The 16,843-nt window shown below is 38.3% G+C and overlaps 1 non-coding gene across 1 annotated transcript; it reads right to left on the bottom strand.

The window, feature by feature from the left end:
* Window positions 1–8,087: 8,087 nt before the first annotated feature.
* Window positions 8,088–8,195, bottom strand: LOC122737500. The gene has a single exon (XR_006354335.1). It is a non-coding gene; the product is annotated as a U6 spliceosomal RNA (small nuclear RNA).
* Between the last annotated feature and the right edge of the window lie 8,648 nt (window positions 8,196–16,843).

Genomic DNA, 16,843 nt, shown 5'->3' with positions numbered 1-16,843 from the left:
CCCCTGGAGAAGAGCATCCACTTCTTTTAGCCCATGAACTGAGTTTCTCTATCTGTTCCCACAAGTTCTTCCATGATTGTGTATGGGGTAATGCAAATCTAGAAATGCAGTAGTGTGGGTGGTGCCAGTGGGTGGTGGGCTGGACTAGGGAACTGCTTGTTTTTAGCATGGACCTACATGCCTTCCTTGCTTAGCAATGGCATTGGGAACTATTTATATTGCAATTAACAAAGGCACTATAGGTGTTGAAGCATCTTTTGAAGATGTTTATGTTCTAATTAGCAAAGTGAGGAGGCCTTTCCTAAAATATTTGTCTTTGGACCCAGAACTGAAACAGACCCATCAACCAGCTGAGGGGAAAATGTTAACAGAACAAAGAAAGGCTAAAAGATTATACTCAAGCTCAGCTCTGCTTTTTAAATTAATTCAGTCCTGATAAATAGAGAAGTGTGTCTCCTATACTGCATAGCTTCTGGTACATATTAGTGTACAGAATTAGGAGGGGAAATGAGTTTACAGTTGAAAGGAAAGAAAGCACTTTGAGACAAAGAGAATCGGAAAGATGGCCTTAAGTAGTGCTGGCCCTAGACAAGTCCCTTAGCTTTGGGGGTCCCAAAGCAAACTCTACCTTGTTGAACTGAAAACTCGCATATCTGCCTTGGTAGAGGAATGCTTTTCACTGGGTATTGCCCACACCAAGTAAAATTACAGGTCTGCATCCCTCCAAAAGTAAAGAATGCTGGATGGTTGCACAGTATCTTAAAACACCAATGGGGGGGGGGGGAAGCTAGGTGGCTCAGTGGATAGAGCACCGGCCCTGGATCCAGGAGGACCTGAGTTCAAATCCGGCCTCAGACACTTAACACTTACTAGCTGTGTGACCCTGGGCAAGTTACTTAACCCCAATTGCCTCACTAAAAAAACAACAACAAAAAAAAACACCAATGGGTGTTTAAGTCTTCAATATTTTTATGTGTGACTTGGGTGAAGGTTATAGATGACATTTTTCTTTTCTTTCTTTTTTTTTGGCAGGGCAATGAGGGTTAAGTGACTTGCCCAGGGTCAATGTCTAATGTCTAAGGCCAGATTTGAACTCTTGTCCTACCGAATTCAGGGCTGGTGCTTTATCCACTGTGCCACCTAGCTGCCCCTTAGGTGACATATTTCAAATTTTCAGCTGACACGAGGTTGAGAGAAATTGTCATTATTTTGGTTTGAGGATTCCAAATCTTAAGAGGAAATGTAATATTGTTATATCTAAAAAGACATGCACTGGGTTAAAATAAGATCGAATTGCATAAGTACATATTTAATAACCCATGTTTTATAGGGCTTTAAGGATTGCCCAGCAAAATGAATGTCAACTTATTTCACCTTTGTGGATCCATGATTGGTATGGGTCCTCCTTCCACCAACACAGGGGCTAACCCTGAATGGCTGTCTTTGAGGAAAGAGGCCATTCAGATAAAGAAGAGGGGATATAGGGATTAGGATAGGGGAGAATGATTTGAAATCATGCCATAAAAAGATTGGCTGAAAAATACTTGGTGATTCTTAACCTAAAGAAGAGATCACTTTGGGGTTGGCAGGGATTGCTTTATTTAAATATATGAAGAAACAGCTATTTGGTTGGAGCCCAAGAGGGCAATATATGGAATTTGAAAGGAAAGATTTCAAATCAGTATGAGGAAAATCTTCATGATCCTTAGAATTGCCTAAAAAGAGGAATGGGCTATTTCATCAAGTACTGAGCTCCTTGTCACTGGCGCATGACCATTTATTTTCAGGGATGTGACAATGGTGATTCTTGTATTGGACAAGATGGTCGTTGAGCTACCTTCCAACTTGGAAATTCTATGACAAAAAAAATGTCCTTAATTCTCAGAGAAGCATGGATAACAGGTTACTGACAATAGGTATCACGTGAATATACTTCAGGTGCATTTTCCAACTGGTACCTCATGTCTTTCCTATGCAGTTAGGAGGGCACTATTTACCAAATGCAAACATTAAGGTCTTATCTACATTAGAAGGGACTCTTCAGAAAAATCTGTAACATTTTATACTTCTGGGAAAACAGATTTTGTGATTTCATTTACATGTGTATCACCTCTTTGGGTAGCTCACCACCTATCCAAGCCTTCTGTGTATAGTACATTTTGTTACCAATTTTCATTTCATTCTGTGTCTACTTTTGAGATGGGTTTGTTTATTACAGCATGAAGATTATTGTTGACTCTGTTGTTATCCATTTTACCTCTTGTTTTATTGGATTGTTGAACCCATTCACATTTAAAGTTATGACTCTTAGGCTTGTGTTTTCCTTCATTTGTTTCTGTATTGATTGTTATTTCTCCTTTCTCTTTTGTCACTACTTTGTCTCTGTGATTAGTTGCCTTCCGTATAATTAGTTGCCTTCTGTGTGATTTTCATCCATGTTCTCCCATAGATGACCTCCCTTATTCCACACTTTCTTTGTCCAAGCAGAAAATTTGCTATGGAAATTCAAGAGGCTGAGAAGAGCAACAATGGAAAAACAGAATTAAATAATTCTGAATTTTCTATGTCCTCAGGTACATTCATTTCTCCCACAAATTTTGCTGTTGATACCTATAAAAGCATTCCCTTCCACCTTTCTCCTGGGATTGAGACATTTGTCCCCTAATCCTCAGGGACAATTCCCCCTGTATTGTATAGATGTTAATTCCAGAGGAAAATTTCTTATTGCAACCAAGTCCTCTGAGAAATATCTATGCAGGTGGAAATGCATTGACAGGTTTTACTTTAGATAATGCCGATTCCCTCCCGCCACCACCCCCATGCCATTGTTATCTCTCTCCCCCAGTCAGCCAATATAATTTATCCTAAAGAGGATATGCCCTGTGGTTTTAGGATTGCTTTTGGTTTATGTTCATTTTTGATGTTCAGTTGTTTTTCAGTCATGCCCTATTCTTCATAAACCCCATTTGGGGTTTTCTTGGCAGAGATACTAGAAGGATTTGCTATTTCCTTCAGCTCATTTTATAGATGAGGAAACTGAGGAAAAAAAGATTAAATATCTTGCCTTGGTTTACACAGCTACTTAGTTTTATTGTCTGAGGCCAGATTTTAACTCGGGAAGAGGAGTTTTCCTGACTTAAGGTCTGGCACTCTTATCTACTGCCACCACCTAGCTGCTCAGCTATGTTCATTAAGGCATGTTGATTATGGTGTTTTGTTAATGTTTTGACTGAACTTATCACCAAGATTGCTTGCATTCATATTTGAAAACTACACAACACATTTTTATTAAGGATTTCTGTTTTTTGTTTGTTTGTGAGACAATTGGGGTTAAGTGACTTGCCCAGGATCACACAGCTAGTAAGTGTTAAGTGTCTGAGGCCGGATTTGAACCCAGGTACTCCTGACTCCAGGGCCGGTGCTCTATCCACTCCGCCACCTAGCTGCCCCAGGATTTCTGGTTTTTAAAACTGTTTTTAAATCCAGTAGAGGCCAAATATCAAAGTAATCAGGCAAAGATGCATGTCAGGACCAAAGATATATGCGTGTATATTTACCTATTTATGTATAGTATACTTCAGTATTTCAGGTACTGTGTTTTGTAAATGTAGAATGTCAAAACAAGAAAAAATATAGGATGTAACCTTTCTTAGTATTCTAAAGCACTTTTATGTTTATTTTTTTTCACTCTTTGTTGTAGTAAAGCAGAATGGGGATTTGAGAAGTTAAATGAGTGGGTTTGGCAAAGATCATGAAGTTAAGCTTTAGGAGAATTTGAACTTGAAGTCAAGACGTCTTTATTCCTAAATACAACAGGGCTTTTTACTTACTAAGCATGGATCTGGGTTTTCTTTGACAGGATCTGAGGCAGATCCAGAACTGAACAAGTAAAGGGAAGAATTTGGGCTGTATGATGTTGTTCAACAATTTCAAACTGTTCTTTGATGCAAAAGGCCATTCCTAAAGTTGGGTAGATTACAGTTTGGCTTTGAATTCTGGAACACTTAGATCTTAGAAAATTTTAAAAAGACAGAATCCAAAAGAGCATTGCTGGAAAGATGCATGGTGGGCCGTGGCAAACAGGCTGCTTCAGCAGGTTACGAGAGTAATTTTATAAACATTTGATATCTAGAGAAATAGAGAGAAATGTAGAGAAAGAAGATAGATAGGAAGTTGACATGATTTCACTGGGGTAGGGAAAATACCATTATGAGTCAATACCTTCTCTGCAGCTACTTGCTCAGTCACGCAGCCTGTATGTGTCATAGGAGGGACTTAAACCCAGGTTTTCCTGGTCCTGAGGCCGGTTCTCTGTAGCCACTATGCCTCTCCTATAGATCAAAGAAGGCAGGCAAGCCACAGAAGTGTCTAGGTAAACGGTTCTGGTACCACAGGGGCCTATACCCCAGAGATAAAAGAGAAAAATGACCCGTGTGGACAAAAATATAGCAGCTCTTTTCATGCTGACAAAGAATTGGAACTTGAGGAATTGCGCATTAATTGCCCATCAATTGCGGAATGGCTGAACAAAGATGGTATATAAATGTAATGGAATAGTATTGTGTTATAAGAAATGAAGGGGATGGCTTCAGGGGAAACTGAGAAGACTTATATGAACTGATGCAAAGCGAAGTAAACCAGAACCAGAAGAACAATTTGTACAGTAATAGCAATATTGTAAAGATAATGAACTTAAAAAAATTTAGGAACTCTTATCAAAGCAATGGTCTATCATTTTGGTCAGAAGAATGCCAGAAGATAAGAACATCTTTTAGCTACAGTGTTGTTTGTATGTTCAATAAACCATATTTCATAAGATTTTTAAAGCAATTAAAATGCATGGGCTCATTTTATTCACACTACATTTCTAGTACTTTTGGCTAAAACATTTCAGAAAACAAAACTTAATATTTCAGGAAGACAATGGAATAAAAGAAATGAATTAATGGTGATTTACAATGTTCATTTATTTTTTGCATGTGATCCAAGAACCAAACATTCTTTTAGTTATCATAGGGCATATTTCAAGCATTGCATTTACATGATATTCCTGTTACTTCATATTTGATGAAATATGACAGACATTAACTTCACAATGGTAAAGCTTAAATGTCGTTAAAATTAAAGATATATTTCTCAAAAATTATGCCTATCAGCAGACACATCAAAGAGTAATTATTAGGGGCAGCTAGGTGGCACAGTGGATAGAGCATAGGCCCTGGAATCAGGAGTACCTGAGTTCAAATCTGGCCTCAGACATTTAACACTTACTAGCTGTGTGACCCTGGGCAAGTCACTTAACCTCAATTGCCTCACTAATTAAAAAACAAAACAAAAAAAAGAGTAATTATTTCTGGGCTTGGTTTCTAACACCATCTTTTATTATGAACAGTTCCCTGTTGGAAAAATAAAGATTAAAGTTCCACCTTGAAACAATTGTACAGAACTCCCTTGGAGAGTGTGCTGTTTGGGAAAAAACTAATTCTTCCTATTAAGTGGGACTAGGTCTTTAAATCAAATGTGAACTTATTCCCCCTTCTTTGGAAGACCCTATAATTCATACATTGCTTTTTCTGGGCTAGGCTGGCTGTTCCATTCAGTCAAAATCAAGATTTTTTCAAAAGCAGAATTAAAAAAAACCCTGCAACACAATCCCCGCATCCTGAGGATAAAAAGCTGAAGCTTTTGGAAACTTGCTGTTTATTCTCCACCTTTTAGGAACTCAGGGCTTCTTTTAAATGACAATAAACGTCAGGCTTCTTTTAGAAAATAAGGGCCAAGGGCCTTTAGATTAGGTTAGCTGTCCCCAGGGGCTCCAGCCTTAGAGCTGGCTGAAACTGGACAGAAAAGGGGGTGGTGGCTAGGCGGGGACCAAAGCATTGCAGGAAGAGCTGAGGGGGAACCCCTGAAATCCAAACTGAGAAAGACTGGAATGAGGGAAACAATAGACAGGCTTCAAACAAAAGCCTTTTCTGGGCCCATCTGTTGCCTAGCCCAGCTGTGGGGTTCTAGACTGGCCGTATTGCTTGGAGGAGTTTGGAGTTAGAATTCCAGCTACTTACAATAAGCCTGTCTGGGCATCTTATTTCCAAGGCCTACCTAGGGGCTGTGACTCCCCATCCTTGGCGGCCCTCCCCTCCCCCTTTCCTTGAGAGTGTGACAGTCTCCCCTCAGCTTTAAGCTGTTGTCCCACCTAGCTGGAGACTTTAAGGAGACTTCAAGAAGGAAACAAAAGTGCTGGGAATCCCTAGTTTCTTAGCCTGAAGAGGATCCCTGAGGCCCCAAGTCCCTATATGCATTTCTTTAGCCTAAGGTCAGCTTCCTGGGAGGACAGACGGGTACAGTGAAGGACCCCACCTCCCCAACTCTCCTTCAGTCCCCGAGGAACTGAACACACTTGTCTTTACAAAAATCTGGCTGGGGAAAAAGAGCCATGTTTAGAGGCAGTATGATTCATAGGGGTTCAACTAAGTATGCCTCCAATAAGTATTTAGCTCTTGCTGCTAGAGTCCTTGGCACTATAAAATGGTTCAATACTAGAAACTGACATGATTTTATCAGTGTTCCCACTTAAGGAAAGATGTTACCATCTGCTACACCACAGCACCCTAAGGACCACCAGGCCTTTCTATGTGACTCAAAGCTGACACCTTCCATTTGTGTTGTCTCCCCCCAGTTAGAATGGGAGCACTTTGAAGCTAAGACTATCTTACTTTTCGGTTTGTATCCAATGCTTAGTCCAGTAATTTGCACAAAGTAAATGCTTAATAAATGCTTTCTTCTTTATTTCGCTTAATTTGTCACTTTGGAATTTTGTTGGGGCTTATATTTTTTTAGATGTATTTTTTTTTACCTGTCTGTGACATCAGGTTCTGAGCATTTGAGATAAAAGTGTGACATGAAAGGGGAAGAGTTTATGGCCAAACAAGAGATAGAGGAACTTAACAGGAGGTAAAATGGATAAATTTGATTACATAAAATTAAAGTTTTTGCAGAAACAAAACCAATGTACCTACAATTAGGAGAAAACCAGGAAACTGGAGGAAAATCTTTGTAGTAAAATTTTCTGATAAAGGTCTCATTGTTAAGATATATAGAAAACTGGGGGCAGCTAGGTGGCGCAGTAGATAAAGCACCGGCCCTAGATTCAGGAGTACCTGAGTTCAAATCTGGCCTCAGACACTTACTAGCTGTGTGACCCTGGGCAAGTCACTTAACCCCCATTGCCCCGCAAAAAATTAAAAAAAAAAAAAGATATATAGAAAACTGAGTCATATATATATATATATATATGTAAAAGAGTCAACTGATAAAAAGTCAAAGGAAATGAAGAGGTAGTTTTCAGAGGAAGAAATCCAAGCGCTCGATTGCCTTATGAAAAACTGCTATAAGTCACTAATAGAGAAATGCAAATTAAAACAACTCTGAGATACCACCTCACACCTATTTATTAGTTTGTCAAAGTTGACGCAAAAAGGAAAAATGACAAAAGCTGGTGGAGCCAAGGGAAAACAGATACATTAATGTACTATTGGTGGAACTGTGAACAACTCTAGCCATTCTAGAAAGGAATCTAAATCAATGACATAAAAGCGATTAAACTGTGCATACTCTTTGACCCAGTGATTCTCCTAGTATATTTATATTCCCAAAGAGATTAAGAAATGAGGAAAAGGGGGCAGCTAGGTGGCACAGTGGATAGAGCACTGGCCCTGGATTCAGGAGGTCCTGAGTTCAAATCCAACCTCAGACACTTGATACTAGCTGTGCGACCCTGGGCAAGTCACATAACCCCAACTGCCCTGAAAACAAAACAAAACAAAACAAAAAATAAAAAATGAGGAAAAGCACCCATATACGCAAAAAAATATATAGCAGCTCTTTTTCTGGTGGCAAAGAATTGGAAGCAGATGTTGTCTGTGCCCATCAATGGGGTATGGCTGAACAAATTATGGCTATATAATTCTAATGAAATATTATTGTGATGATGAAGGGAAGAGAAACTTTGAAAGATGTGTACAGACTAATGCAAACTGAAGTGAGTAGAATCAGGGGAACAGTTTATTTTTTTTTTATTTTATTTTTTTTTAAATATGGAACGCTTCACGAATTTGCGTGTCATCCTTGCGCAGGGGCCATGCCAATCTTCTCTGTATCGTTCCAATTTTTAGTATATGTGCTGCCGAAGCGAGCACAGTTTATTATTTTTTAAAAATTATTTATTAACATTCTTTTCTTTTTAAATTGAGTTCTAAATTCTCTCCTAACCCTCTCCCAATTCACTGCAAAGGCAAGCCAAATAATATTAATTGCACATGTGAAATCACATAAAACATATCTCCATATTAACCATATCAGTAAAAAGGAAAAAAATTAGAAAATTATATTTCAATTTGCATTCAGAGTTCATCAGTTCTCTCTCTGAAGGTAGATAGCAATTTTCATGATGAGTCCTTTCGAATTGTCTTGGATATTGATCTTTTACAGTTGATTATTGTTACAATATTGTTCTTACTGTGTATAATGATCTCCTGGTTCTTCTTGTTTCACTTGCATCAATTCATATAGTTCTTCCCATATTTTTTTCTACCCCCTCATCTTTTTTTGTTTTTTTGTTTGTAGGGCAATGAGGGTTAAGTGACTTGCCCAGGGTCACACAGCTAGTAAGTGTCAAGTGTCTGAGGCCAAATTTGAACTCAGGCCCTCCTGATTCCAGTGTTGGTGCTTTATCTACCATGTCACCTAGCTGCCCCCCCCCATTTCTTATACCACAATAGTATTCCATCACAATCCTATGCCACAACTTATTTAGCTATTCTCCAATTGATGATTATCCCCTCAGTTTCTAATTCTTTGCCATACAAAAAGAACTGCTACATTTGTGTTCATATAGGTCCTTTTCCTTTATCTTTGGTCTCTTTGGGGTATAGACCTAGTAGTGATATTGCTGGGTCAAAGGATATGTATGCATACTTGTAAAACTATTTGGGAATAGTTCCAAATTGTTCTCCAGAATGGTTGGACCAGTTCACAACTCCACCAACAGCATATTTTTTGTTTTTCAGTCATTTTTCAGTAGTGTCTGACTCCTCTTTTTTTTTTTTTTTTTTTGGTGAGGCAATTGGGGTTAAGTGACTTGCCCAGGGTCACACAGCTAATAAGTGTTAAGTGTTTGAGGCTGGATCCAGGGCCAGTGCTCTATCCACTGCGCCATCTAGCTGCCCCTAGTGTCTGACTCTTCATGAACCTATTTGGAGTTTTCTTGATAAGGATACTGGCATAATTTGCCATTTCCTTCTTCTTCTCATTTTATAGAAAAGGAAACTGAGGCAAAAAAAAAAGTGTTGTGACTTGCCCAGGACCACACAGCTAATAAGTGTCTAAAGACAGATTTGAACTCAAGAAGATTAGTCATCCTGACTCTAGGCACAGCACTTTACCCACTGAGCCACTTAGCTTCTGCAGTTTATTAGGGTACCTAATTTCCCTCATTCCTTCCAGCATCTGTCATTTCTGATAGGTATGAGGTAGTACTTCAGAGTGGTTTTAATTTGCATTTTCTCTAATGAATAGTGACATGGAGCACTTTTTTCATGACTATAGTTATCTTTTATTTCTTCATCTGGAAACTATTCCTAGGGGGCAGCTAGGTGGCACAGTGGATAAAGCACCAGCCCTGGATTCAGGAGGGCCTGAATTTAAATCCGGCCTCAGACATTTGACACATAGTAGCTGTGTGACCCTGGGCAAGTCACTTAACCCTCATTGCCCTGCCCTCCCTCCAAAAAAGAAAAAAGAAAACGATTCCTATCCTTTGGCTGGATTTAAGTCCCTCCTTTGACTAAATTCCCTATATATTTGAGAAACAGGGCTTTTATCAGAGAAACCTGCTATGAAATATTTTTATATTACTTCATGGTCTAAGGTACCTTTTTAACAAAATGTAGTTTCCCTCATTAGATCTTTTAATTAAGTCTATTTTTGCTTTCCTTAGATATGATTGCTACCCCTGCTTTTTTAATTTCAGCTGAAGCATATTAGATTCTGCTACAGCCATTTATTTTAACTCTCTCTGTGTGTTTCTGTTTCAAGTGTGTCTCTTGTATAAAATATGCTGTTGGATTCTGGTTTCTAATCCATTCTGCTATCTACTTCCATTTTATGAGTGAATTCATTCCATTCACATTTATAGTTACGATCACTATGTATTTCCCTCCATCCCATTTTCTTATATTTATCCTTCTTTTTTCTTTTATCCTGTCCATCCTCAAAAGTCTGTTTTGTTTCTGAGCACGGTCTGTTTTAATCCATTCTCCCATTTATTATTCCTTCCCCCATATCTCTTATCCCTCCTATTTAATCCCCTCCTATTTCCCAGTTGGATAAGAGGGACTTCTATACCCAACTGATTGTGTATATATATTCTTCCCCTCTGAACTAATTCCAATGAGAGTTAGATTCGAGTATTGCCCACCCCTCCACCCCACATTTTCCTGTCTGCTATAAAAGCCTTTCCTTGTGTGCATCTTTTATGTGAGATAATTTCCCCCATCCTTTCTCTCCCTTCCCCCTTCTCCCAGTGCATCCCTCTTTCTCTCCCTTTCCTTTTTTTTTTTTTTTTAGATGGTCCCAACATAATGGACTCACACCTATGCCCTTTGTCTATGAGGGATCTTTCTAAATGCCCTAAGAATAATAAAATTCTTAGGAATTACATGTATGATCTTTCCACATAGAAGTGTAAACAGTTTAACTATATTGAATCCTTTGTGATTACTCTTTCATGTTTACCTTTTTATGCTTCTCTTGAGTCTTGTATTTGAATGTCAAATTTTCTATTCAGCTCTAATCTTTTTATCAAGGATGTTTGAAAGCCCTCTATTTCATTAGATATCTGTTATTTCCCCTGATGGATTATATTCAGTTTTGCTGGGTATGTTATTCTTGGTTGTAATCCTAGCTCCTGTGCCTTCTGGAATATCTTATTCCAAGCCCTCCAATTTTTTAATATGAAAGCTGATACATCTTTTGTGATCCTGACTGTAGCTCCACAATATTTGAATTGTTTCTTTTTGGCTGCTTGCAATATTTTCTCCTTGACTTGAGAGCTCTGGAATTTGACTATAATATTCCTGGGGATTTCATTTGGGAATCTCTTTCAGGAGGTGATCAGTATATTTTTTCACTTTCTATTTTACCCTCTGGATCTAAGATTCTAGGGCAGTTTTCTTGAAATATGTTGTCTAGGTTTTCTTCAATCATAGTTTTCATGTAGTACAATAATTCTTAAATTATCTCTCCTCAATCCAGGTCAACTGCTTTTCTGAGGAGATATTTCACATTTTCTTCTATTTTTTTCATTCTTTTGACTTTGTTTTATTTTTTCTGGATGTCTCATGGAGTCATTGGCTTCTACTTGTTCAATTATAATTTTTAAGGAATAATTTTCTTCAGTGAGGTTTTTACCTCCTTTTCCATTTGGTCTATTCTGCTTTTTAAGGAGCTCTTTTCTTCAGTGATTTTTTGTGTTTCTTTTACCATTAGGCAAATTTTGTTTTTTCTAGAATGTTTTCTTCAGTATTTTTTTTCTTCAGTATTTTTGCATGTGTCTCTTTCCCCAAACTAGTCTCTCCATAATTTTCTTTCATCACTCTCATTTCTTTTTCAACTTTGCTCTCTACCACTCTTATCTCTTTCTTTAACTCTTCTAGGAATTCTTATTGGATTTGGGTCTAATTGCTTTTCTTTGATCCTTTGACTGTAGCTGTTTTCCAAATGTTGTCTTCTTCTAAGTTTATGTCTTGGTTCCTGTTCCCCTGCATCTGCAAGTGGAGCACTTCTCTTGGCCCTGGAACCATAAACACCTTTCTGCCTTTGAACTGTGACCAGGGCTCTTGCTCCCTTGTGACCAAACACTAGTGCTCTTCTCCACCTTGAAACTGTGACCCCAAACTGCTTATGAACAATAGAGTGGCCAATCAGCTGTACCTAGTGCCAGCAAAGGGTCCCTAAAGTCTCTTTCTGACCAGTTTTCTGACCCTTTTACAGTCTGAGAGCTCCTAAAGCTGCTGATGTTGATGCTGCCTCCAAGGCCAGCCACTTGTGCTGCTGCCAAATGCCCTCTGGGCCACTATGAACCTTATTGTCACAGACTGCTCTTGTTTACCTCCTAGGTTGTCTCAGGCTGAAAAAATGTTTCACTTTGACCTTTTGTTGGCTTTGCCACTCCAAAATAGTGTAACAATTGGAATGACGCCACCTGCTAGAGACTTACTGTAGAAGAGTTCCGCCCATGAAGTGAAGGTCTTTGAGGGCAAGACCAGGAGTCTTTTCTTTGGCATCAGGAAGTGACACGGGCTAGTGGGAGGAAGAAGGAAGAGACTAGCGCTCTGTCTCACTCTCTTGCCTTTAGACTCTGGTGGAGAGCGGAGCTAGAAATGCGCTCTCCCTTTAATAGATAGGAATCTAGGCCTTTTTCTCTCTTTACCAAATTCTTATTCTCCTTAATAAATGCCTAAAAGTCTAACTCTTGCTAAAGCTTATAACTTATTGGCGACCACTCATTAGATATTTTAGACAGTTTAGCTAGAATTTTAGCCCTTAACAATAGGAATATTAAGAGAGTTAAGTTGGGTTGCTGCCTGTACTCTGTCACCTTGACTCTGCTCTCCCCAGAAGAATGCATTCAATAACAACAATATTGTAAAGACAAACAACTTTGAAAGACTTTAAGTATTCTGATCAAAGACCAGCAATGATTCCAAAGGACTCATGATGAAATATACTACTCAACTCCTGAAAGACAGGTGATGGCTTAGGAATACAGATTCAGCCCAAAGGGCTATAAAGCTGTGCATACCCTTTGACCCAGCAATACCACTATTAGGACTTTTTCCCAAAGAGATCATAAAAAAGGGAAAAGGACCCACATGTACAAAAAATATTTATAGCTGCTCTTTATGTGGTGGCAAGGAATTGGAAATTGGGGGGATGCCCATCAATTGGGGAATGGCTGAACAAGTCATGGTATATGAATGTAATGGAATTCTATTGTGCTATAAGAAATGATGAGCAGGCGGATTTCCAAGAAACCTGGAAGGCCTTACATGAACTGATGCTGAGTGAGATGAGCAGAACCAGGAGAACATTGTACACAGTATCAACAACATTGTGTGTTGATCAACTGTGATAGACTTGACTCTTCTCAGCAATACAATGTTCCAGGATGGTTCCAAGGGACTCATGATGGAAAATGCTCTCCAAATCCAGAAAAAAAGAACTGTGGCATCTAGATGCAGATTGAACCATACTATTTCTATTTTTTTGTTTTTCTTTTTCTTCCCTTTTGCTCTAATTCTTCTTTCACAGCATGACTAATACAGAAATATGTTTAATGTGATTGTACATATATAATCTATATCAGATTGCTTGCTGTCTTAGGGAGGGGAGGGAGGGAGAAAAATTTGAAACTAGAAATCTTATAAAAACAAATGCTGAAAACTATCTCTACATGTAACTAGAAAATAATAAAATACTTTTATGATTAAAAAAAAAGGAGTGGGGCAGCTAGGTGGCGCAGTGGATAGAGTACCTACCGGCCCTGGAGTCAGGAGTACCTGAATTCAAATCTGGCCTCAGACATCTGACACTTACTAGCTGTGTGACCCTTGGCAAGTCACTTAACCCCATTTGCCTCACCAAAAAAAAAAAGGAGTGCAGATTCAGACATAGTCTCGCATAGTCAGCACAGTGACTCCTAGTAGGTCCTATACATATATGGTTTTTGATTGCTTGGGAATACTCACTACAAAACCAGGCAACCCACTTCTTTTTCAGAGAGCTATAATTATTAAGAAGTTCTTCCTTATTTTGGGGTTGAAATCTAACTGCCAATAACTTACATTGGCTGTTCTTAGTTTTCTTCTTTATAGTTAGAGAAAAAATATCTATTCCCTCCAAGACAAATATTTTAATTTTTTTCCTTAGAATTCTACTGTAGGGTAAACCTTTTCTAAGTTAGAAATTCTTAAACTGTGGTCCATGATTTTGTTTTTTGTTTTTGTTTTCATGATTTTGATTTCAAAAATCATATTTGTATTTCAACAATTGATTTATTTTGTAATCCCACTTACTGTATGCATTTAAAAACATTCTAATAAGGAGTCCACAGACTTCACTAGACTGCCAAAGTGGTCTGATACAAAAAATAGTTAAAAATCCTTAGTCTAGGTAGATTACCTTCAGTTACTCAAAGATTTATTTTTTTCATCAAACATAAAATACTGATTTGTAGTCACAAAGGACCTGAAAGTCTTTGGAAATTTGCAAGCTTGTGTTTTTTTTCTTAGGAGTTTTTTTTAGAGACAAGAATAAATAAAGATGAGCTTTCTGGTCTTTGCCTCTGTGCCCTGTGGCTGGGACTATTTCCCTTTCCCTCCCCCCCCCAACCCCCCAGGAGAGACAGATCCTGGTGTTTGTACCTTCTGCTCTGATTTGAACTAATTTTATTTCTCCGTGAAGCAATGGAGAAAAAATGAGTAAGGAAAAGGATATACATTTTTTAAGTGTTACAGTAATATAGGATGCATATAGACACTTAAAATTTAGGAAGAAAAAAATCTATCATATTGATTACAGACATAACCTAGATGTGGAATATAGAAAACTATCTCTGAGAAACCTGATCTAGCTGCCTGGCTGTCAATCATCAATCAATCTACCTAGCTAGGCTTAATAACAGATTTTAGCTGTAAAGTGAGAGTGGGTTTGTGGTCATGGTTGTATTTCTTCAGCCTTGGAGAGTTATTTGCTGCATATGTAATCACAGCAAATTAAACACCATAAGGATAAGGATGCTTATGTCTAGAAAGAAATACAACTTGCTGATCAGTTTTTCTAGCTACTTGATATTTTAACTCTAAAGTAAAGAATAGCAGAATCAGAGTTTAAAAGGATCTCATTATACATCTAGTCCAGTAACATGGTACGGGGAGGGGCGGGGGGAGTCCTAGCTTTGGAATAAGAAGACTCTGCTTCAAATCCCTGCTCTGGCATTTCTATGACCTGGCAAGTCATTTAACCTCTTTTGGCCTTAGTTTCCTCATTTGACAAAGGAAGAGGTTGAACTAACTAGGTGATCTCTAAGGTGTCTCTTCCCATTCTCATTCAGTTAACCTGACATTAGTGACTTGTGGAAAGAGGAAATGACAATTACATCTGGTGAAGCAGACAATAGCTGTCACCTAGGTTTAAAACATTCCCCCCATCTGGTGTGAGGACGTGCTCTATAATACTCCCAGTTGTGGTTTCTATGCATTGGGTCTCAGTGCTTTATCTCTTCCTATCTGATCTTTTTAATAACTGGACCTAAGATGACAAACACTCCCTTCTTTCCCCAGAGAAGTTTCACTTTTCAAAGTGTTTGCCCCACAGACTCTCTCTAAGTGGCTACCTGTCAGTTTCCATTTCAGCCCTACCTATCTGTCTACAGGAATGCTGACCACTGGCTGACATATTACCTATATTGATTCTCTAATAGCTGTCAAGGTGGAAAGAAAGACTATTCTAAGACAGGCCCTGAGCTCTTAGCTGAGTAGGATCATAAATGCCCCATTAAAGGTTTCATTCAATAACAATCTTCGCCAAAGTAAATGGACATCAGAGTCTCCCACCCCCACAGCCTAATGCAAAGGCCATTATATATAGCCAAAGAGCACTAAGCTGGTGTTGTATCAGTTTCCACATTTTCAAATGATTCCTTTAATGAAAAGCTGCGTTCTTTTCAGGTCATAAAATAGCAAGGAAAGCTCTATTCATTTGTCTATTATTGCTCATATTAACTTATTTATTTATGGCTAATGTTGCTATCAGTGAATATCCCACGGGCAGATTGTTTAATCATTTAATGATTGGTAAGATAAGTTGCTAAAAAGCATACATTCTGATACCTATTCTGATCTGTATTTTACTGACTTATAGAGCTGTGTTCGATGTGAAGGAAAATTCATGTGTAAAGCCAATGTAAATGGATAGTAAGAGAGACCATGAGGTGGAGTGGATAGAGTAGCCAGTTTTGGAATCAAGAAAATTTGAGATGGAGTCCCTCCTCTGACACATCTTGGCCTCCTCTGATCACAGGCAAGGCACTTCACATCTCAACAATGATGGGCAAATCTCTAAGAATATAACAGTTACACATAAACATCAGTGGAGAGAGTCTCTCTACCCAGCCCTCACCCAAACCCTGGAGTTGTTCCCACAAACAAGGAAATTTCAATTAATTTTGTTTTCAGACACAAGTTCCTTGTACATTTTTTTTCAATTAAATTTTTTTCACCCCCAAAAAACTTCAACCTTGGCTGTCATTTTAACCTAAGACTGACATGGTCTTATCTGTCCATTGTATAAAATAAGTGTCAGATTTGTATTTTCATCAAAAGAAAAAAAACAGTAGAGACAAGAGGATAACCTCTTTCTTAGCTAGTCATCATAATTAAAATTATATAAATCATAAATTAATATTAATAAAGTAATAATAAATAAAATTATAATTCAGACCTTGATGTTTTGTGTCCTGAAGGAAAGGGTTCTAGATACCCTGTACTTGTGTTTGCCCTCTTCTGCTTTCTTCTGGGAGTCAGGCCAGTGTTGGACAAAGGGTTCTAGGCTGGAGTCAGGAGAGGTCTGGATTTAAAAACTGAAAATGAAAGTCCATAGGCTTTGCCAATGATATTAACCCTTCTGCAGCTGCTGATGGGCATATGAAGTCAGAGTTTGGAATAAAATTGAATGTTAGTACTTCTCCCAATTCCAGACTTTTGGTTCCTTCCCTGGATTTTCAGCA

Source organism: Dromiciops gliroides, chromosome 1, assembly GCF_019393635.1.
Source record: "Dromiciops gliroides isolate mDroGli1 chromosome 1, mDroGli1.pri, whole genome shotgun sequence".
NCBI lineage: Eukaryota > Metazoa > Chordata > Mammalia > Microbiotheria > Microbiotheriidae > Dromiciops > Dromiciops gliroides.
Note: the sequence above shows the minus strand (reverse complement) of the source record. Positions and strands in the feature narration are given on the sequence as shown.